This window comes from Triticum dicoccoides, chromosome 6A (assembly GCF_002162155.2).
Source record: "Triticum dicoccoides isolate Atlit2015 ecotype Zavitan chromosome 6A, WEW_v2.0, whole genome shotgun sequence".
Taxonomy (NCBI): Eukaryota; Viridiplantae; Streptophyta; class Magnoliopsida; order Poales; family Poaceae; genus Triticum; species Triticum dicoccoides.
The window spans coordinates 443,420,722-443,443,146 of record NC_041390.1 but is presented as its reverse complement, the minus strand read 5'-3'; the positions used below and the strand labels follow the sequence as shown (position 1 = coordinate 443,443,146).

The 22,425-nt window shown below is 43.5% G+C and overlaps 1 long non-coding RNA gene across 1 annotated transcript; it reads left to right on the top strand.

Moving 5' to 3' along the window:
• The first annotated feature begins 18,778 nt into the window (after positions 1-18,778).
• LOC119315151 lies at positions 18,779-19,564 on the top strand. The gene is made up of 3 exons (XR_005152596.1): positions 18,779-18,808; positions 18,925-19,009; positions 19,408-19,564. It is a non-coding gene; the product is annotated as an uncharacterized LOC119315151 (long non-coding RNA).
• Positions 19,565-22,425: the final 2,861 nt, after the last annotated feature.

Sequence of the window (22,425 nt, the reverse complement as noted above, 5' to 3'; positions counted from 1 at the left end):
AAAGCTGACTTGTCCGACTCTGGACAAGATTCGCTCTCATAGTCTTCACTCGAAGAGATAGGTTATGTTTAAGCATCACTTCAGTCATTCTGACTGGTTCTCTTGGACCCCACTTAACAGTACGGTGGTTCCTATGACTCAACACAGAAGAAAAAGAACTACGAAAGATCTAAGTCTTCGAGCTCCATAGGCTTCATGCGGTGTCTTCTCTTGTCATAGTCTTCAATGTGAATATCTTCATATACCACCTTTGATATCAATGTCTTCATACATTTTTATGGGTCATCTCTAGTAGGAAAACCGAATCAATGAGGGACTTCTACCTGTGTTATCCTGCAATTCTCACAAACACATTAGTCCCTCAACTAGGTTTGTCGTCAATACTCCAAAACCAACTGGGGCGGCACTAGATGCACTTACAATCTCCCCCTTTTTGGTGATTGCTGACAAACTAGTTGAAGTTTTCAACGGGGAATACAATATGTGAACTTGTAAAGGATAAGGAATTGTCTTCATAAGTTGCAAGGGCTCCCCCTGAAGATGTGCATATAAGTAATTTGCTTTTGGAATGCAAATGCACATGGCAGGTTGTGCTTGTGGAGATCCACTTCAACTTATGATGACAATCCACTATGCATGTGAAGGTATGTGAAGATAATGACATGCATAATGGAAAATGGACGTCTGCAAAATGATCTATGTGCGGAATTTATCATCGCATCACAAGGTGGCAAATAAGTAGTAGACGACCATCGAGTTTAAGTGTTACAACTCAAAGAACCAAATGTATCGAAACGAGAGTTGTAAACACAAAGCAAAATATAAAGCACCCGCCCATATGGACCCGCTTGAAGACTATCAAACTCATATGCTTCTCCCCTTTTTGTCAGTAAGGACCAAAAAGGTTCGAAGACATAGAGCATCTACTCATTCCCATGAAGAATAAGAGAAACCGCAGGGTCGTCAGTGGTGTTCGGCGGTGCAGAAGAACTTGGAGCAGTGTCGATGCGTGCTGAAGGAGGTGGCGGTGAAGTAGCATCGTCTTCGTCCTCGACGACTCTGGCATTTACAGTTGCAGCAGAGGAAGAGAACTCAGAGTCTTCAAGAGATGGAGTTCGTCGCACCACTGCCCTTCGAGGAGGTGTGGAGTGAAACTTGAAGCGCTCAGAGAAGCCATCCTCTTGAAGATCATCTTCAGAACACATCAGTGTCAGCCCTTTCCATGTTCGTCGAGAGGTTTCATGAGCAACAAAGGCATTCTTGGTGGCAAGATTGCGAATGCGATTAACATCCACCAAGAGGCTTTGCATTTGACGCTTCAGCCAGTCATGATGCCTATCCTGTTTCTGATGAAGAGCCACCAGAAGCTCTCGGTCATTGAGAACACGAGTTCGCTTCTTGGATCGTTGGGCAATTGTGCTATCAGTGGCTTCAATGAGAGCAGGATGTGGTGCACGTGTAGTGCCAGCCAAAGGATACACACGAGTTACTGCTTCAACGCCTTCAACGTTCTGAGAAAAACTTTGATGCTCTGCATTTTGAATACTTAGAGGTTCCTTGGCAGGCTCAGGATAGATGGCTTCAATAGACATATCCACATCAGGCAGAAAGATCCGATGATTGCGAGCAGATGGCTGATATGAGATAACTGAGTGAAGTTTGATCAGCCTCATTACCCATGGGGCGTAGAACTTCAAGCCAAAAGGATCAGAGCCTGATGTAGCAAGTTGGCGAATGAAGAAGTCCTGTGCATTAAAGCATTTTCCATGAAGAATATAGAAGACCAAAGTCTTCATTGCACCTTCCAGCTTGGCATGTGGAGAGTGCCCTTTGATGGGCCAGAGAGTTCGCCTTATGATGTGATAATTAGTCCTTGGCAGATACTCAAGGTCTTCAAGGAAGAACTCCTTGGGATATGCAGCATCTTGGGGCAATGGCTTCATCATACTAAGCATCTGACTCATATTAGGTTCAGGCTTCTGAAAGATGCTCTCTACAGCTTCACTGTGAAGTTGACAGCCAATTCGTAGAGATCGCCAGGAGTGGGTAGACTAGTAAGCTCAATGATATCAAAGGCTTTGGCTTCGTGATGAACGTTTCCTGTCATCCACTCCAGGACCCAAGTCTTCGGATCTCTGTTATACCCGCGGATGTGAAGTGTGGCATAGAATTGGAGGAGCAACTCTTCATTCCAATGCTCTTGGTCAGTGACGAAAGGCAGCAATCCAACCTCTTTGAAGCAATCCAGAGCTTCTTCCAGACAGGGCAGACCTGCTATTGCTTCAATGTCAAGATGCTTGTGTGGGAAGATGCGACCTTGATTGTAAAGAATGCAGGAGTAATAGCTTCGCTGCGGATAGCTCCAGAACCGATCAGATGATATTCTTTCCCTTGAGTAAGGGTTCCTGGAGCTATTGAAGAATGTGTTGTCTGCTCTGAAGCCATTGATATTGAAGGATCCAGGTGCTGATGCAGGACCTGGGAACCTGGCAATCTTGGGATTGGCTTCTGTGTCTGAGGCCTGTGCTCAACATGATAGTTGAACTGGGGACCGGCAGCAGATGCAGGAACAGAAGCAGCGGGATCAGTGGCTTCGCTGACTTCTGGTGCTTTTGTTGGTAAGGGCTCCACATTTTCTTCAGCCATGACAGCGTCAGTGGCTTCAGTGGTGTTGGTGGTGGCAGCCTCAAGATTTTCAACCTCCACGTGACGAGCTAGAGGGTCGGTCACAATCACGTTCTCCTCAAGAACCGCTTCTTGGTGGGACAGGGGAGTAGCAGCTTGTGGTACTTCTTCTTCATCGGCTGATGCAGCCGGAATGTCTTCAGCAGTTTTAGCTTCAGACACAGAGACTTGAGGCCTTGGACCTTTGCGAAGCCTGCGCAACGCGGGCGACGCCTGTGGAGTTGGTGTTGGCTGGGCCTCAGAGTCTTCTTCCTCTTGTGGGCGATCAGCCCATGAAGCATCCTGTTGGTGCTCGAGCTAAGGAAGAACTGCATCATCTTCAACATGGTCATGGTGACCAATGTCTTCAGTAGCGATGGGATCAGCTGCTGGAATGTCTTCAGCTTCATGAGCCCCTGTGAAAGCAGGCTCATGGACAGTCAGTTGGTGCTCTTGAGGTTCAGCGTCAGGGTGAACCATGGAGATGGGTTCAACAATCAAGGGCTCTGTGGGAGCAGCCCGTTCTCTCTTGGTCTTCCTCTTCTTCTTGGAGGGGGCAGTAGGAGAGGCTTCAGCATGTTTCCTCTTCCTGGCTTCAGCCTCAGCAGTCCTTGTCTTCTTCAGTTCTGAAGCGGTTGACCTGGCCTTTGGCTTCGGGCCAGTCATGCTAGTTGGGAAGACAATGGGATCTGCTTCCTGCCTTGGTGCGTCGGGTTCAGCCATAGCGGGCTTCTTTTTCTTCTTTGCAGCCATCCTGGGGTTGATGCTAGAACGCCCAAGAGCCTTGCGCTTCTCAGCCTCATTGTAGGCTTGCACACATCTGTCAGCCAGAACCTTCATGCACTCACGAGAACCCTGAGCTTCTGCATGTTTCTTGAGAAAGGCTTCCTTGAGCTCGTGCAGCATAATCTTGAAGTTCTTCACTTCTTGCATGCTGAGCTTGGCCATATGCTTCTTGAACTGAGATTTTTCAAAGTCAATCTTCTGCTTCAGTTCAACAATGCTCTGGGCGATAGCTAACTCTGAAGCAATGGTGCCATGGAAGGCAACACTGAGGCCAATGGGAAGTTGCAGATCATCGAAGCTGATGTTGGGCGTGTCAAACCACTCATCAATGAAGTTGTGGATGATTGTTACATCAAAGAGAGGCAGATTATTGAAGATTTCTGCTTCTTCTTTGCTCTTGATGAGTTGCTCAAGAGCGTCATATGCAAGATCTTCATCACTTGACAGATCAATGGCATCATTGCGCAGAATGGCAGCAGCTGTCAGCTCTTGGCCGGTGTGTGGCAAAGGCATCTTGACCTTCTGGGGCTTGGAGATGCGTGACAAATCTTCAGACTGCACACTGTCTTCAGGAGGTGCAGTTGCCAGTGGCTTCGCCCGTGTGATTTTTGGTGCAGAGGCCGGCTTTGAAGCTTTTGGTTGCTTCAGCTTCTTTGGCTTCGGCGCTACAGGCGCTTCATCTGATTCAGCATCATCTGCAGGCTCATTCATGGCTGTCCCTTGAACCACGATGTGTGTGATGAGGCCTTCAAGATTGTAGAAGGGCCCAAGAAGATTGGGTTTAGCTTCGCGAGTTCCATCGGCAAGGGGAGCAGAGGGACCAGGGTTGAAATCTAAACCCAAAGTCTTCTTGTTCTGCTTCGCTGAGTTCTGGGCAAACTGGAAGTTGCGCTTAAACAGATTGTCGTCACAACACCATAGCAGAGACGACGGGTCAGCATCCGCAGGCTGTGGTCCACGGACCATGCAGGGATAGAAGCCTCGTTCAATGGCTTCATCTCTGGTCCTGGGTTGAAGATTTTTTAGAGGATGTCTCCCCATGGTCGCTTGATGGCATTCTTTTCAGCATATTCCTTGGTCACAAATCTGTACTTGAACCACTGTTCTGCCCAATAACGTCGAATCCATTGGATTCGCGTCTTGCACTGATTGTAATCCTCTTCAGGATCTGTCTTGTACAGCTCTAAGAGGTCATCGGGCAGATCTCTTGATGTTTCTCCATGATGCTTTCTGCCACCCTTCCTTGCTGATTTCTCTGAAGCCATGAACTTTAAACTGAAAGGCTTCAATATGTTCAAAGGCTTCAAAGGCTTTCGCTTGCTGGAAAGACAGGAACTAGCTTCGGGAGAATTTATGTGATACTATAAGAATTCTGCAAATGAATGCAGACTATGAGAACCAAGGGATTCTCCCACGGACATGTACCTGTGACAGCATTAAGGTCATATGCATTCTCAGAAGATTTTGAAGATAAATCAGTTTAGAAGACATTGACCTCATCGTGCGAAGACATTCACTCATAGATAAGGAGTTGGTTCCAGATTTGTACGAATCCACGGATCAGTACAAGTGAGGAATCTAACTACTTTGTGAAGCATAAGTGAATATACTAGGCATGTTATGAGATGCAGTATGAAAGAGATCCAACTTGTGTGAATGGAAACTGCTTGTGGTAGAAAGTGATAAAGCTATAGGATCAAAGGGGGCGTAAAAAGGAAGTTTTATTTACCACACGAAGAACTGCTAGACGGAGTGGAAGAGGAGGCCGAGTAGTTCAATCTTCCGTGCCCTAAATTGGCGACGGAGGACACCTACGGCGATGGCGGAGAGGACGATGTCCGCGGTCGGCGTGAAGACGACGTCGGAGAGGTTGCGGCAGCGAAGCGCTTCGTCGCCGGCGTCGTCGAGGGCTAGCGGTGGCGCTAGGGTTCGTGCGAGAGTGGAAGAAGAGATAATGACTGTGGTGAGGTGTGTATTTATAGGTACAGGGGTGGCACTGCGTTCTTACATAGGTGCCCCTGGCGATTCGCATCTGAGGGGTACGTGGCCGTCATGCAGCATATTGGGGGTTGTTCCACGTCCCACGCACGCCTGGATTGTCGGGTGGTCGTTCCCACTTCTCCGGGTTTCAGGTGAAGGAATGAGCATTTAAAATGGATTTAATGTTTGTCTTTGTATCTTTTGCTGATAAGGACGCAGAGAAGACATTCGACAGTTTCAATAGAATGAGTATGATTTGGAGAGATAGAGTTTGAGATAGAAAGCATAGAGAGGTTAGGGTCCGATCACATTCACTTAGTTCAAAAGATTCAACAAGAAGACATAGCTATAAGTGAATGCTGTAGAGGACAGAACACTAGTATATATATATATATATAATCAACATAGTGAAGATAATCATGAAGACATGTTGAGAATGAAGCCAATCGAAATGTGAAGACATAGCAAATGTAACTCCATGAGTGAAACACTTCAAACAGAACATTTGGTGGTGGCGTTACCCACCGTATAGGAAGTATTAGACCCAGACACGGAGCACAATTATCGTGGCGCTCTGAAGTCAAATTCCACATTAATGTATTCACACTTAGAATGTATGTCTTCATTGATTGAAGCTATACTTTACTTCATGTGTTGCACATCTAAGTCATCAATATGCATAAGTGTTAGGATGTGTGCCTGATCACAGGGCATTTGAGGATTCCAAGATATTTAGCTCACACCGTAACTTGCAAAATCTCTTCTCATCCAAGGGCTTGGTGAAGATATCTGCCAATTGCTCTTCAGTGTTGACGTGTATGATATCAATATCTTCCTTCACAACATGATCTCTGAGAAAGTGATGACGAATTTCAATGTGCTTTGTCTTTGAGTGCTGAACTAGGTTGTTGGCAATCTTGATGGCGCTTTCGTTGTCGCAGTAGAGTGGCACTTTCTTTATATGAATGCCATAGTCCTTAAGTTTTTTGCTTCATCCACAGAAGCTGAGCGCAGTAAGATCCAGCAGTAATGTATTCAGATTCAGCAGTGGAGAGATACACGGTTCTGCTTCTTTGAAGACCAACATACAAGTGATCGTCCCAGAAAGTGACATGTGCCTGATGTAGACTTGCGATCCACCTTGTCACCAGCATAATCAGCATCCGAGAATCCAACTAGATCAAACTCTGAGCCCTTTGGATACCATAATCCTAGAGTTGGAGTGTGAGCCAAATATCGAAGAATTCGCTTCACAGCTACGTGATGCGACTCCTTTGGTGCCGCTTGAAATCGAGCACACATGCAAACACTAAGCATAATATCTGGCCTAGATGCACATAGATAAAGCAAAGAACCAATCATGGAGCGGTATACCTTTTGATCGAACTCTTTACCATTGTCGTCAGGACCCAAATGATGCTTGGCTGGCATTGGCGTCGTGAAGCCTTTGCAGTCTTGCATACCGAACTTCTTCAGGCAATCTTTGAGATACTTCTCTTGAGATATGAAGATGCCATTGCATTGCTGTCGTATTTGAAGATCGAGGAAGAACTTCAGCTCTCCCATCATGGACATCTGATATTGCTCTTGCATCATATATCCAAACTCTTCACTGTACTTGTGATTGGTGCAGCCGAAGATAAAGTCATCCACATATATTTGGCACACAAACAGTTCACCATCATATGTCTTCGTGAAGAGAGTGGGGTCTAGGGAACCAGGTATGAAGCCTTTGCTCTTCAGGAAGTATTTGAGTGTGTCATACCAGGCCCGAGGGGCTTGTTTGAGGCCATACAGTGCCTTGTTGAGCTTGTATACCATGTCAGGATGTTTTGGATCTTCAAAGTCAGGCGGTTGTGCAACATACACTTCTTATTCAATCTTGCCACTGAGAAAGGCGCTCTTCACATCCATTTGATATAGAAGTATGTTATGATGATTTGCATAGGCCAGCAGTATGCGTATGGCTTCAAGTCTAGCCACATGAGCAAATGTCTCATCGAAGTCAATGCCTTCCACTTGAGTATATCCTTGAGCAACGAGACGAGCTTTGTTTCTGACAACTTGACCATGCTCATCTTGTTTGTTGCGGTATATCCATTTGGTGCCTATTATGTTGTGCTTCCGAGGATCAGGACGCTTAACCAGTTCCCATACATTATTTAGCTCAAACTGTTGAAGCTCTTCTTGCATAGCTAGAATCCATTCAGGTTCCATGAAGGCTTCTTCAACTTTCTTGGGTTCTGTTATTGAGACGAATGCGAAGTGCCCACAGAAATTTGCCAGCTGAGTTGCCCTTGATCGGGTGAGTGGACCGGGTGCATTGATGTTGTCAATTATTCTCTCAATCTGCACTTCATTGGCAACACGAGGATGTACAGGGCGAAGGTTTTGCTCTTGCTGATCATTGTCATTGTTAGTGGGATTGTCTTTAGGCTGAGCATTGTCTTCAGGTGTGGAGATGATAAGTTCCTCTTCAGGTTGAGCTTCAGTGGGTATGATTTCTCCAGTTCCCATTAGCTTGATTGATTCGCTGGATGGAACTTCATCTAGCACATTCGGCAGGTGTTCTCTTTGTGAACCGTTAGTCTCATCAAATCGCACATCCACTGTTTCAACCACTTTATAATGAAAGATATTGAAGACTCTGTAGGAGAGAGAATCCTTTCCATATCCAAGCATAAAACCTTCATGTGCTTTTGGTGCAAATTTTGAAGTGTGATGTGGATCCTTGATCCAGCACCTGGCGCCAAATACTCTGAAGTAACTGACATTTGGCTTCTGGCCAGTAAGGAGTTCATATGATGTCTTGTTTAGAAGCTTGTGAAGATAAACACGATTGATTGTATGACATGCAATATCAATGGCTTCACGCCAGAATTTTCTTGGAGTCTTGTATTCATCTAGCATCGTTCGGGCCATCTCAATGAGTGTTCTGTTCTTGCGTTCGACAACGCCATTCTGGTGTGGCGTGTATGGGGCTGAGAATTCATGTGTGATGCCCAAGGTATCAACATATGTATCAAGGCCAGTGTTCTTGAACTCAGTGCCATTGTCACTTCTGATGTGCTTTATCTTGGCGCCATAGTTGTTCATTGCTTGGTTGGCGAAGCATCTGAAGACATCCTGCACTTCAGTCTTGTAGAGGATTATGTGCACCCAAGTATATATAGAATAATCATCAACAATGACAAAGCCATAGAGACAAGAAGTAGTAGTGAGAGTTGAGTAATGAGTGGGACCGAAAAGATCCATGTGGAGCAGTTCGAAGGGTCGAGTAGTTGTCATGATTGTCTTCGAGGGATGTTTGGCCCTCGTCATCTTCCCTGCTTCACAGGCACCGCATAAGTGATCTTTCTTGAACTTGATGCCCTCGATGCCTATGACATGCTTCTTCTTTGCAAGGGTGTGGAGGTTCCTCATGCCAGCATGCCCTAGCCTCCGATGCCAGAGCCAGCATTCTAAAGCCTTTGCTAGAAGACATACGGCAAGCTGTGGTCCTGCCGAAAAATCTACCACGTACAAATCATCTTTCTGATACCCTTCAAACACTAGAGACTTGTCAGATTCCATTAGAACAAGGCAACGATATTTTCCAAATATTACGATCATGTTCAAATCGCAAAGCATTGAGACAGACATTAAGTTGAAGCCAAGGGATTCAACAAGCATGACTTTATCCATGTGTTGATCCTTTGAGATTGCAACTCTACCTAGACCCAATACCTTACTTTTACCAGTGTCAGCAAATGTGATGTGGCTCTTGTCGGATGGACGTAAGGTTGAGTCCATAAGAAGGCTTCTTTTGCCAGTCATGTGGTTGGTACACCCACTATCAATAATCCATTCTGAAGACATTGGTGTCGTACCCTATAGTGCAGTTAGGGGGATAGGCTTCACGAAGAGAATTGTGAAGCAAAAACATTTGACGAACCAGTGGGTTATGAAAGCTTAGATCCAGATTAGGACTGATAGGGAGAGTAGCAAGCGATTCAGGAACGAAGTACATAGTAAGACCATTAGGGCATTTGATCTTGCGCCCCACAAGATGTTTAAGGTCCCCAGCAATAGCATCAGAAGATTTTGGTTTTCTGCTGGAGACCTTTCCCTGCAAAAGAGAGTTAAGCCTTCTTAGCCACCCACATCTTCAGGGGTGGCTTCGAAGCAATGAGTCTAAGTGCAGCATCTGAGAATTTTGGCTTTGAAGCCCTAGCAAAAAGTCTTGCAGGTGGACAATAGTACTCATAAGAATAAGCAGAATAGTTCTTGGTCTTATGAACATGGCGGTTCGATGAACCGCGCTCATATTCATAGGCCTGAGTATGGTCTCCCTGCAAAACATTTGTGTTAGTGCAACTCAGGTGAGTCCTCTGTCTGTATGAAGCCTTTGGACTGTATGAAGCCTGTAGTCTGAGGTTTGTCTTCTTCACGTGTGGTCTCATGATGACATTCACAGGAAGATTCTCCAGACACTTTTTCGGAACCTAGATCTTCTTCATAGGCGGTCCATTCCTGCAGTTAGTACCAATGTACCTGGCAAACACTTCACCATCCTGATTCTTAAACAGTTTATAGTTTGCATCAAAGGATTCATCAATGACAATGGGGTTTGCACAAGTGAAGCCAGATAGATTGGATAGATCTGCTAAAGATTCCTTTGCAGCAACCCATGTGGTTTTGGGGTACTGCTCAGGTTTCCAGTAAGAGCCATCAGCATTCATTTTCCTTACGAACCCAACACCCTCTTTCCTCGGGTTTCGGTTCAAGATCTGCTTTTTGAGGACATCACATAGTGTCTGATGCCCTTTAAGACTTTTGTACATCCCTGTTTCAAGCAATGTCTTCAACCTAGCATTCTCATCAGCAATAGCAGTGGTATCCTCAGCAGAGGGGTTAGTTACCACATCAACAGTTGAAGATATTGCAACAGTAGCAGTAGTAGAACATTCAGCAACAGAAGTAGCATTATCACGCTCAATGCATTTAAGACATGGTGGTTCAAATCCTTCCTTGCGGAACTGATCTGTTCGGAGCGAAGTGACTCATTTTCCTTTTGAAGATCTTCATGAGCCGCTCTCAATTTCTCAAGATCTTGCTTCCTTTGAAGATAATCATAGGAAAGCTTTTCATGAGTTGTTGAGAGCGTTTCATGACGACTTTCAAGTTCCTCATACTTAACGTGAAGATTTTTTATGTCTTCAATTAAGGACACAGATCGAGTCATTTCAGCGCCTAACAGATCATCGCTTTTGTCTAAATAGTTTTTGAATATGTTCCATAGCTTTCTGTTGTTTAATGGCAAGGGAAGCAAGTTTTGCATAGCTGGGTCCAAATTCATCACCAGATTCATCATCACTGGATTCAGATAGATAGCATTCAGTTACCTTAGCACCTTTTGCCATAAGGCATGATGCTGAAGATGATGATTCTGGTTCGAATGTCATCGCTTTGAGAGATTCCTTAAAGTCCTCAAACCAAGGATCATGACGAGTTCGATGACCTTCATAGACCTCAGAGAGACGGTCCCAGATAAGCTTTGCATGATCGAGATGCGTGATATTCCTGAACTGATTTTGAGACAGACAGGAGCAGATGACATCCTTCGCTGTGAGATTGAGAAGAGTGTACTTGCGAATGTCATCAGCTTCCGCCATCTTGCACAGATCGGTCAGACCATTCTCAGTGACGGTCCACAGCTCGCTGTTCATCGCCATGAGGCGTTTCTTCATCATGGCCTTCCACCTGGGATACTCGTGACCGTCAAAGATGGGGCATGCCACAGTCTTCATTCCTGTGGTCGACATAACTAGAACTCCAGGCGGTTAAACCAAAATCACACAGAACAAGGGAGCACCTTGCTCTGATACCAATTGAAAGTGCGTTATATCGACTAGAGGGGGGGTGAATAGGCGATTTTTATGAAAGTCTTCAAAACGTGGAAGTGATGAAAACAAACAGTAAAAATAAACCTATTACCCTGCAGCGGAAGGTATAGACTACACTAGGCAAGCCATAGTCAAGTATTCAATAGACTAAAAGCACAATGACAAATAGCTGCAATGTAGTAAGGATCAGGTAGGAAGATATTATGAAGCCAAGCAGAACAATCAGTCACTCAGTGAAGATAAAAGATAGTGCAATCATGCAATGACTTCACAAGGAGTAACAATACGTAAAGAGAAGGGAAGGATGAAACCAGTGACTCGTTGAAGGCAATGATGTGTTGGACCAGTTCCAGTTGCTGTGACAACTGTATGTCTGATTAGGGCGGCTAGGTATTTAAACCTGAGGACACACAGTCCCGGACACCCAGTCCTGAACACGCAGCTCAGGACACCCAGTCCTCACCGTATTCCCCTTGAGCTAAGGTCACACAGACCTCGCCCAATCACTCTGGTAAGTCTTCAAGGTAGACTCCCAAACCTTCATAGACTTCGTTCACCGGCGATCCACAATGCCTCTTGGATGCTCAGAACGCGACGCCTAACCGGCTGGAGGATGCATAGTCCTCAAGTGTAATAAGTCTTCAAATCACACAGACAAGAAGACCTAAGTGATGCCTAATTCTCTTTGGCTCTGGGTGGTTAGGGCTTTATCCTCGCAAGGAATTCTCTCTCAAAGGCTTCGAGGTGGGTTGCTCTCAAACGACAAAAGCCATACTCTGAATCTGAGCAGCCAACCATTTATGGTTGTAGGGGGTGGGCTATTTATAGCCACTAGGCAACCCGACCTGATTTGTCCGAAATGACCCTGGGTCACTAAGGAACTGACACGTGTTCCAACGGTCAGATTTCAAACTCACAAGGCAACTTTACTTGGGCTACAAGCAAAGCTGACTTGTCCGACTCTGGACAAGATTCGCTCTCACAGTCTTCACTCGAAGACATAGGTTATGTTTTAGCATCACTTCAATCATTCTGACTGGTTCTCTTGGACCCCACTTAACAGTACGGTGGTTCCTATGACTCAACACAGAAGAAAAATAACTATGAAAGATCTAAGTCTTCGAGCTCCATAGGCTTCATGCGGTGTCTTCTCTTGTCATAGTCTTCAATGTGAATATCTTCATATACCACCTTTGACATCAATGTCTTCATACATTTTTAGGGGTCATCTCTGGTAGGAAAATCGAATCAATGAGGGACTTCTACCGGTGTTATCCTGCAATACTCACAAACACATTAGTCCCTCAACTAGGTTTGTCGTCAATACTCCAAAACCAACTGGGGCGGCACTAGATGCACTTACAACCTCTCACTTGCAAGATCTTCATGTGGCTCGCTATACAACATAGAATATGGACATCTGATTGGAGGCTGCGGCATGGGCTGCAAGATAGCCCCTCACCATGTTACCTCTGTGGCCAAGAGGAGGATAACGTTGATCATCTGCTGATCCAGTGTGTCTACTCGCGTAAAGTATGGCACAACATCCTATGCAGCATGAGGGTTGCCCCGGCCCTAGCACCGGTGGTGAGTGATAGTATGGAATCATGGTGGGGAAATACCCAAAAACGGCTGGACAAGGAGATACGCAAAGCTTTTGATAGCTTGGTGATGCTAGTGTGTTGGCACCTATGGAAGCAAAGGAATGAACGGGTTTTCCGCTCGGTGCCCACACCCATGTCGGTGATTGAACTTGTGAATAAGATTCTAGACGAACTTCGCACTTGGGCGATAGCGGGAGGGCGTGCAGTTGAAACCATTTTGTGAGGAGTTAACGTAGTGTGTGGAGTTGGAGTTCTCGCGTGGCCTCGGTCGGCTTGTGACTGTTGGTTGTGCATCACAAACTCTTGTACATTGTTTTCTCTCCTCTATAAAGCTAAGGCATGCAATTTGTGTACTCTCAAAAAAAGAATTGTGGACGAAAGAGGGGATGCCATCCCGGGGCATCCCCAAGCTTAGACACTTGGGTCTTCCTTGAATATTATCTTGGGGTGCCTTGAGCATCCCCAAGCTTAGGTTCTTGCCACTCCTTATTCCTTGATCCATCGTGATCTCACCCAAAACTCAAAAACTTTAGCACACAAAACTCAACAAAACCTCGTGAGATCCATTAGTATAATTAGTTGACCATAAACTTACGTGCTATTATAAACCAATTAATAATTCTTCTTGCATAATACCTACTGTATTCTAACTTCTCCATGACTTATACTAACATCAATAAAATAAGCACAATATACAAAGAAAAATAGAATATGTCTAAAATAGATCAGTTTGTATTGATCTGAACTAAAACCATACTTCTGTAAGTCTAAAAATTCTGAAAAATTAGGACAACTAAAATTTTTGTATCTCAATATTGCGCAAATGTTTTAGAATTTTATCATGTTCCAGTAAAAAATGGAAATTACACTACTGGGCATAAATGTTTCTGTTTTTGCATAGAATCAATTCAACTATCATTCAAATCATCCCAAAGGCTTTACTTGGCACAACCACTAATTGAAATATAAAAACACAATCATTACAGTACCAATAATCATGTCATCAAACAAAAATATAAAATGGGTGACTATTGGGTTGTCTCCCAACAAGCTCTTTCTTTATAGACATTAAGATAGGCTTTGAGATTTTAACGATGCTCACATAAATGGTAAAAATAGCATTACAAAGAGAGCATCATAAAACCTGTAAAAACACATTTAATTCTAACGTACTTCATATGCATAGGAATTTTATAATAAAAAAATTATCAAGACAAGCAATATCTAGCATATGGAAGAAATAAGAATGCATTGACAGTTTCGACATGATGAGAGGTAATTTAGTATCATGAATACTTTTATAACCATATTTGCCTCTCTCAAAATATTTACATGTAGGATCATAATCAAATCCAACAATATAGCTATCACATGACATACTCTCAACATGATCCACATGCATACAAATTTTATAATCTTCCAAAATAGTGGGATTATCATCAACTAAAGTCATGACCTCTCCAAACCCACTTTTAGTAGTATTGAAAATAACATTACTAATAATAGATTCATCATGAAGCTGAAAGGAATTTTCAAGATCACAAGAATCATCATAATTATCACGCAAATCATGACCATTAGCACAATTGATATTCACAGAATTTATACTAATGCAATTACAACCATGCTTTTCATTCAATAGATGTATCCCAATAGCATTTTCTTTTATCACTTCTTCATTTTTAGCTATTGATTTACAATATGTAGCAAATTTGAAAAGACTAGCAAGCGGATTAGGATCCGTATATCTTTATTTTTATTTTCTATTTTTGTGTGTCAATGATAAGGATAACATAACTAGGAAAATAAAAAGTAGAGCAAGTAAATGGTAATGTGTGTGAAGGGACCTTGAGTTGTTTGATGAAGTCTCCCGGGAAATAGCGCCAGAAATTCTTCTTGCTACTTGTGAAATGGGTTGGGATTTCCCTCAAGAGGAAGGGGGGTAGTAGAGTAGCAGAAAGTATTTCGTTCAGTAAAGAACCAAGGTTTATCAAACAATAGGAGATTCACAAAAACAACCTTTAGCACTATCTACACACACAAGAGCAAATACTTGCACCCAACACGGGCAAGAGGGTTGTCAAATCATGTGTACTCGTTAATTGCAAGGACTAAAACTGATAGTAGGAGATATATAATTGCAAAGCAAAATAAAAGTAAATAAATTGTAGAAAGGTTTTTAGGGTTTTAGTAATATGATTTAAATGGACCGGGGGCCATAGCTTTCACTAGAGGAATGTCTCTCATAAGAATAATGATGCGGTGGGTGAACAAATTACTGTTGGGTAATTGATGGAATAGCGCATAGTTATAATGTTATTCATGGCATGATCATTACATAGGCATTACATCCGCAAGTAGATCGACATCCATCTGCATGTACTACTATTACTCCACTTCGAGAGGGCTTCTATGCTTCCCTCTTTGGGTATTAAGTTCATGATAAATAGAGTAATGCATTAAGTATGATGACATAATGTAGACAAAATAAGATCAACTAATGTGATTGAACCCCATCGTTTTATCCTTAGTAGCAAAAATACAAATACGTGCCTCACTACTCCTCCTGTCACGGAGCAAGGACACCGCAAGATTGAACCTACTACTATGCACCACTTCCACTGAAGATCTAATCATTAACCTGGCCAAATATAGCTAATAAATCGGAAAGCATTACATAGCTATAACAATCACACATAATAAACTTCAGAATATAACTCAAATACTTTTAATGAATAATCTGGTCATAAACCCATAGTTCATCGGATTCCAACAAACACACCACATAAAAGGATTACATCATATAAATCTCCGAAGAGAACATTGTATTGAAGATCATAGAGAGAGAGAGTCATATAGCTACTGATATGGACCCATATGTCCTGTGGGGAACTAATCACACATCATCAGAGGTGCAGCAAGGTTGATAGAGGCCATTCATGATCGATACCCCCTCCGGCAGAGTACCAATGGAGCCTCCAGATGGGATCACGGAAGAACAGAGGCTTGCGATGGTGGAATAATTGTTTCGGGTCTCGCTCTGGCGGTTTCTGGATTTTATGGAATTTATGGGCCTAGAATTAGTTCAAACGGAGTTTTGAGGGGAACACAAGCTAAGGCACACCCCCTTGGGGCGCGCCATGTGATCTCGAGCTCTTCTCGTGCTGTGTCTGGTCTCCCCCCGAAGCTTCTAGGGTCCCTTCTATTCCAAGAAAAAACACCGTAAAATTTCATCGTGTTTGGACATTGTTTGGTACGGTTTTCATGCAAAACAATAAAATAGGTAATAATAGGAACTGGCACTAGGCACTAGGTTACTTCCCAAAAATTATATAAAATTGCATATAAAGCATACAAGATTGATAATATAATAGCATGAAACAATCAAAAATTATAGATACGTCGGAGACGTATTAGTGTAATATATGAAAAGTCTGAGCCCCTTCAAAGCTTCAAGTGTTTATGTAGCCATTCGCATGACACCCTATACCCTTTGTTGAGCTGATACAATGCAGAAACATGGCGACCACAATGGCGTGCAACTTGTGTGGGCGCATGATTCCCGAAGGCATGTGTTATTAAGTTTCCCCATGGCGTGAAGTACTTGGGCCCTTTCATCGGATGTTGTGATCGACCAGCTGAGGACAGTTTAGGAGGAGAGTGTAAATTTTTGGCTTTTCACCATGCAAGAAGCGCTGCAACCAGGGGAATTTGTTGCTTGATACATACCCAAATTTGTGTATGTTGCATGCCTATTATCTATCATTTCTGCAATCCTTTTGAAGTTTGTCTAGAACTAACCTATTATTTCTGTTGTTCTTTATTTTAGGGAAACAAAAAACTTGTGTATCTTAGAACAATCTAATATAATTCAGAAGCACTTAGGATGTCTTAGTGAGCATTGCAGCTACAAGCCAGGGCAAAGGGGTGCCCATATGGCCCAAATGCCCTGTTGGGGCTCCCCATGGCCCAAGACACCTAGGGTGGGCATCTGAATTCCCTAGGGAATTGTTGGTGCCCTCCTCTAACATCAATGATTTATATACCACCTAACCTCTGTCGTATTTATTGGCCATTTTTTCTTTGCATTCAGTTCGCATTTCGAGGCAGTCTTCAATTCAACCCTAATCTAGTACTCTTCTGGAGGGGGGAATCCATGTTTGTCTTCATCAACCGTACCTCTATCATCGCTTCTCCATATTAGTTGTGAGTAGTCCTTCCCCTGGACTACGGGTTCATGGAAGTAGCCAAGATGTAATCTCTCCTCTTTTTAGTTCAATTCAGTGGCCATATCAGATGCCCTGCATAATTATGATCTATCTAAAGTAAACCATAGTGGTGATTTGATTGTGTGATGAATTATTTATTTATGTTTAGTTGTATTGATTCCCAATATTTGATTTATAGATGCATAATTTTCTCCAGTTATTTTCCTCATCTTAATCAATTTAGATGGTTAATACATAGTGGTAATTGTGTGCATTAGTTGGGTTTAATTTTGTAAGCAAACTACCATCGTGACAATAAATAGAAAAGGCTTGCATTCTATTATTTTCACTAAGGATAAATATTTGTATGAGGTCTCTAATGAATCATGCAAGACAACAATATGTCATCTTTATTTAGGCAATTATCCATTTCATCCTTAATACATGGATGATGAGAGGGTATCTTAGTCTAAGAGTAGATTATTACCTATAGATGTAGGGAGGGTCCAGGTCTTTAGAATTATGGGCATACTGCATATATAACATGAACACATTACACACAATCTAGACTGAGCATGAGATATTTCATATGCACTTTTCACATGACTATGTTACTTGCCGGATTTTTATCTTATGGAGAGTTATAGTTGGTGAACCAATTAACCTAGGCTCAGCTTTGATAATAAGAAAACGCTTCCAACAACTTTTACATTGGTATTATTTCTAGTTATTATTATTCCAAAAATACAAAAAATATTACTATCATATTATCTTTTAATACCTTGTACAACTTGCAAAGCAAGCAAGTTTGACACCCTTGTTAGTGTTGTCGGGGGCACACATGAAGTTTTACTTGTGTTACATAGCTAATCATTAGTGTACGAACCCTGTACCTCCATAGATTGCATTACTTTATGAGTTAAAAGCACCAGGAGTCCTAGAACTTGCTCTCAATGTGATGCTTTAGTCCTACAACTTGAAATTTGACCCTACCTAGTCCCTCAACTTGCATAAGATGTGCAAATTTGGTCCTGACAAATCAGAGAGCGTCATGTGGACGTGTGGGTGCATACCCGGTCAGCGTGTGCTCTTTTGCAAAGAGGCCCCTAGCATTGCTTTGAATCAACCCGCACAGATGAGCACTTCTCCGAACCAACCCACGAAGACACCAACTTACACAACCAAGTTACACTCTAAGGACACTGACCTCGTTTCCGGGATGCATGGTGCACATAGTGTTCCCCAAGATCGAAGTGAGGTATGAGGACCTGACGGTGGACGCGTATGTGCATGTCAGCAGCAGGGCGCTGCCCACCATCCCCAACTTCATATGCAACATGATAGAGGTAGTTGGCCCGTGATCCACAGCTGGAAAAACTAATTTCCACCCTTCCCATTCCTCTATCTAGGTGAAAGTAATATCAGCCACAGGTTTGTGTTACGATTCAATTACCACCCTTGTTTTATTGTGTATGAAACTGGGATTTGTGCTGTAAGTAGGAGCTCTGCCCGTGAAGTGAATCATTTGCCGAAAGTAGAGCAATTGCCAATGTGCTGTTGAGGTTCTTACTTTATTTTTCTGTGAAATTAAGGCATTTCTGAGTCACCTGAGAATCTACAGAGGGGGAAGAATGAAGTTACCTATATTGGACAACATTAATGGGATTATTCGCCCATCAAGGTACAATTGAAAATTAACTAGTGCTTTTCCTATGCATCGACTAAGCTCTGACAGAGATCTTTGTGAAGAGAAGTTACTAATTCAGATATATTTTATGTTCTTTTTTCTTGCTACAGAATGACACTGCTTTTGGGCCCTCCAAGTTCCGGGAAGACCACCTTGCTTTTAGCACTTGTCGGTCGACTTGGTCCTGGACTAAAGGTGTGATATCAAATTAATTAAATTTTTTTATGCTCATTACTCATAGGTGATGGGAAAATCTTCGCTATAGGATCACTTTCGACCAAATCTGTATGTGTGTAACGCTTGATGATAAGTGGAGAGATAGATTGGCATTATCCTGCTCCTGAAAATGATTATCTGATGGAAACACTCATCCCTATCATATTAGAAGTTCAGAACTCTGTTATTAGCTACCCTTAGCCTTCTCTGGTTTTGTTGTACTATGTAAAATTATGTTATAAAGTTTATAAAAATGTAGTAGGGAGAAATCCCCTCTTGTTTCCTAAAAAACTATCCTGATAGGTATAGTGAGCCTATCAATCAAGGTGCAATATCTGAAACAATATATTATTACTGACCATCATCAATAATTGCAGATGTCTGGGAGCATTACTTACAACAGCCACCATCTAAATGAATTTGTGCCTCAAAGAACATCTGCTTATGTAAGTCAGCAAGACTGGCATGCTTCAGAGATGACCGTCAGAGAAACCCTGGAGTTTGCTGGGTGCTGTCAGGGTGTTGGTATAAAGTATGGTAGGTTATCGCCACCATGTCATTTGGGGTGTTCCTTGATGATTTCCCTTTTGACACCGCCAACTTGCAGATATGCTCGTTGAACTTCTGAGGAAAGAAAACAATGTTGGGATCAAGCCTGATGAGGACCTTGATGTATTCATGAAGGTATGATGCACCCAGCAAGCTTTGGATAGATGTACCCACACTATTTCGTCTATTACTATGTCATAATTTCTACTACTATTCAGGCATTGGCTCTCGAAGGTAGACAAACGTGTTGGAAATATGCCCTAGAGGCAATAATAAAATAGTTATTATTATATTTCCTTGTTCATGATAATCGTTTATTATCCATGCTAGAATTGTATTGATAGGAAACTCAGATACATGTGTGGATACATAGACAACACCATGTCCCTAGTAAGCCACTAGTTGAGTAGCTCGTAGATCAATAGATGGTTACGGTTTCATCACCATGGACATTGGATGTCGTTGATAACGGGATCACATCATTAGGAGAATGATGTGATGGACAAGACCCAATCCTAAGCCTAGCACAAGATCGTGTAGTTCGTATGCTAAAGCTTTTCTAATGTCAAGTATCATTTCCTTAGACCATGAGATTGTGCAACTCCCGGATGCCGTAGGAATGCTTTGGGTGTACCAAACGTCACAACGTAACTGGGTGGCTATAAAGGTGCACTACGGGTATCTCCGAAAGTGTCTGTTGGGTTAGCACGAATCGAGACTGGGATTTGTCACTCCGTGTAACGGAGAGGTATCTCTGGGCCCACTCGGTAGGACATCATCATAATGTGCACAATGTGACCAAGGAGTTGATCACGAGATGATGTGTTACGGAACAAGTAAAGAGACTTGCCGATAACGAGATTGAACAAGGTATCGGGATACCGACGATCGAATCTTGGGCAAGTACTATACCGGTAGACAAAGGGAATTGTTATACGAGATTGACTGAATCCTTAATATCGTGGTTCATCCAATGAGATCATCATGGAACATGTGGGAGCCAACATGGGTATCCAGATCCCGTTGTTGGTTATTAACCAGAGAGATGTCTCGGTCATGTCTGCATGATTCCCGAGCCCGTAGGGTCTACACACTTAAGGTTTGATGACGCTAGGGTTATAGGGAAAGTATGTACGCGGTTACCGAATGTTGTTCGGAGTCCCGGATGAGATCCCAGACGTCACGAGGAGTTCCGGAGGTCAAGATTGATATATAGGAAGTGTGGATTTGGCCACCGGAAGTGTTCCGGGCATCACCAGTAATGTACCGGGACCACCGGAAGGGTTCCGGGGGTCCACCGGGAGGTGCCACCAGCCCCGGAGGCTTTCGTGGGCCAAGAGTGGGAAGGGACCAGCCCCTAGGTGGGTTGGGCGCCTCCCACCAAGGCCCAAGGCGCCCTCAAGAGGAGAGGGGGCAAACCCTAGGGACAGATGGGCCCTAAGGCCCACCCTAGGTGCGCCCCCCTCTCTCTCCCCCTTGGCCGCCACCCAGATGGGATCTGGGGGCTGCCGCCACCCCTAGGGAGGGAACCCTAGGTGGGGGCACAGCCCCTCCCCCCCTATATATAGTGGAGGTTTTGGGCTGCCTAACAGATGAGTCACTCTCTCCCAAAGGCGCAGCCCTACCTCTCTCCCTCCTCGTCTCTCGTAGTACTTGGCGAAGCCCTGCAGGAGTACCGCGCTCCTCCACCACCACCACGCCGTCGTGCTGCTGCTGGACGGAGTCTTCCCCAACATCTCCCTCTCTCCTTGCTGGATCAAGGCATGGGAGACGTCACCGGGATGCACGTTTGTTGAACGCGAAGGCGCCGTTGTTCGGCGCTTAGATCAGAATCGACTGCGATCTGAATCGCCACGAGTATGACTACCTCATCCGCGTTCTTGCAACGCTTCCGCTTAGCGATCTACAATGGTATGTAGATGCACTCCCCTTCCCTTCGTTGCTAGATTACTCCATAGATTGATCTTGGTGATGCATAGAAAATTTTAAATTTCTGCTACGTTACCCAACAGTGGCATCATGAGCTAGGTCTATGCGTAGTTTCTATGCACGAGTAGAACACAAGTTGTTGTGGGCATCGATTTTGTCAATTTACTTGCCGGTACTAGTCTTATCTTGATTCGGCGGCATCGTGGGATGAAGCGGCCCGGACCGACCTTACACGTACTCTTACGTGAGACAGGTTCCACCGACTGACATGCACTAGTTGCATAAGGTGGCTAGCGGGTGTCTATCTCTCCCACTTTAGTCAGATCGGAATTGATGAAAAGGGTCCTTATGAAGGGTAAATAGAAATTGTCATATCACATTGTGGTTTTGGCGTAGGTAAGAAACGTTCTTGCTAAGAAACCTATAGCAGCCATGTAAAATTTGCAACAACAATTAGAGGACGTCTAACTTGTTTTTGCAGGGTATGCCGTGTGATGTGATATGGCCAAAAGGATGTGATGAATGATATATGTGATGTATGAGATTGATCGTGTTCTTGTAATAAGAATCACAACTTGCATGTCGATGAGTATGACAACCGGTAGGAGCCATAGGAGTTGTCTTAATTTATTTATGACCTGTGTGTCAAAATAAACGTCATGTAATTACTTTACTTTATTGCTAACCGTTAGCCATAGTAGTGGAAGTAATAGTTGGCGAGACAACTTCACGAAGACACGATGATGGAGATCATGGTGTCATGCCGGTGACGATGATGATCATGGCACCCTAAAGATGGAGATCAAAAGGAGCAAAAATGATATTGGCCATATCATGTCACTATTTGATTGCATGTGATGTTTATCATGTTTTACATCTTATTTGCTTAGAACGACGGTAGCTTAAATAAGATGGTC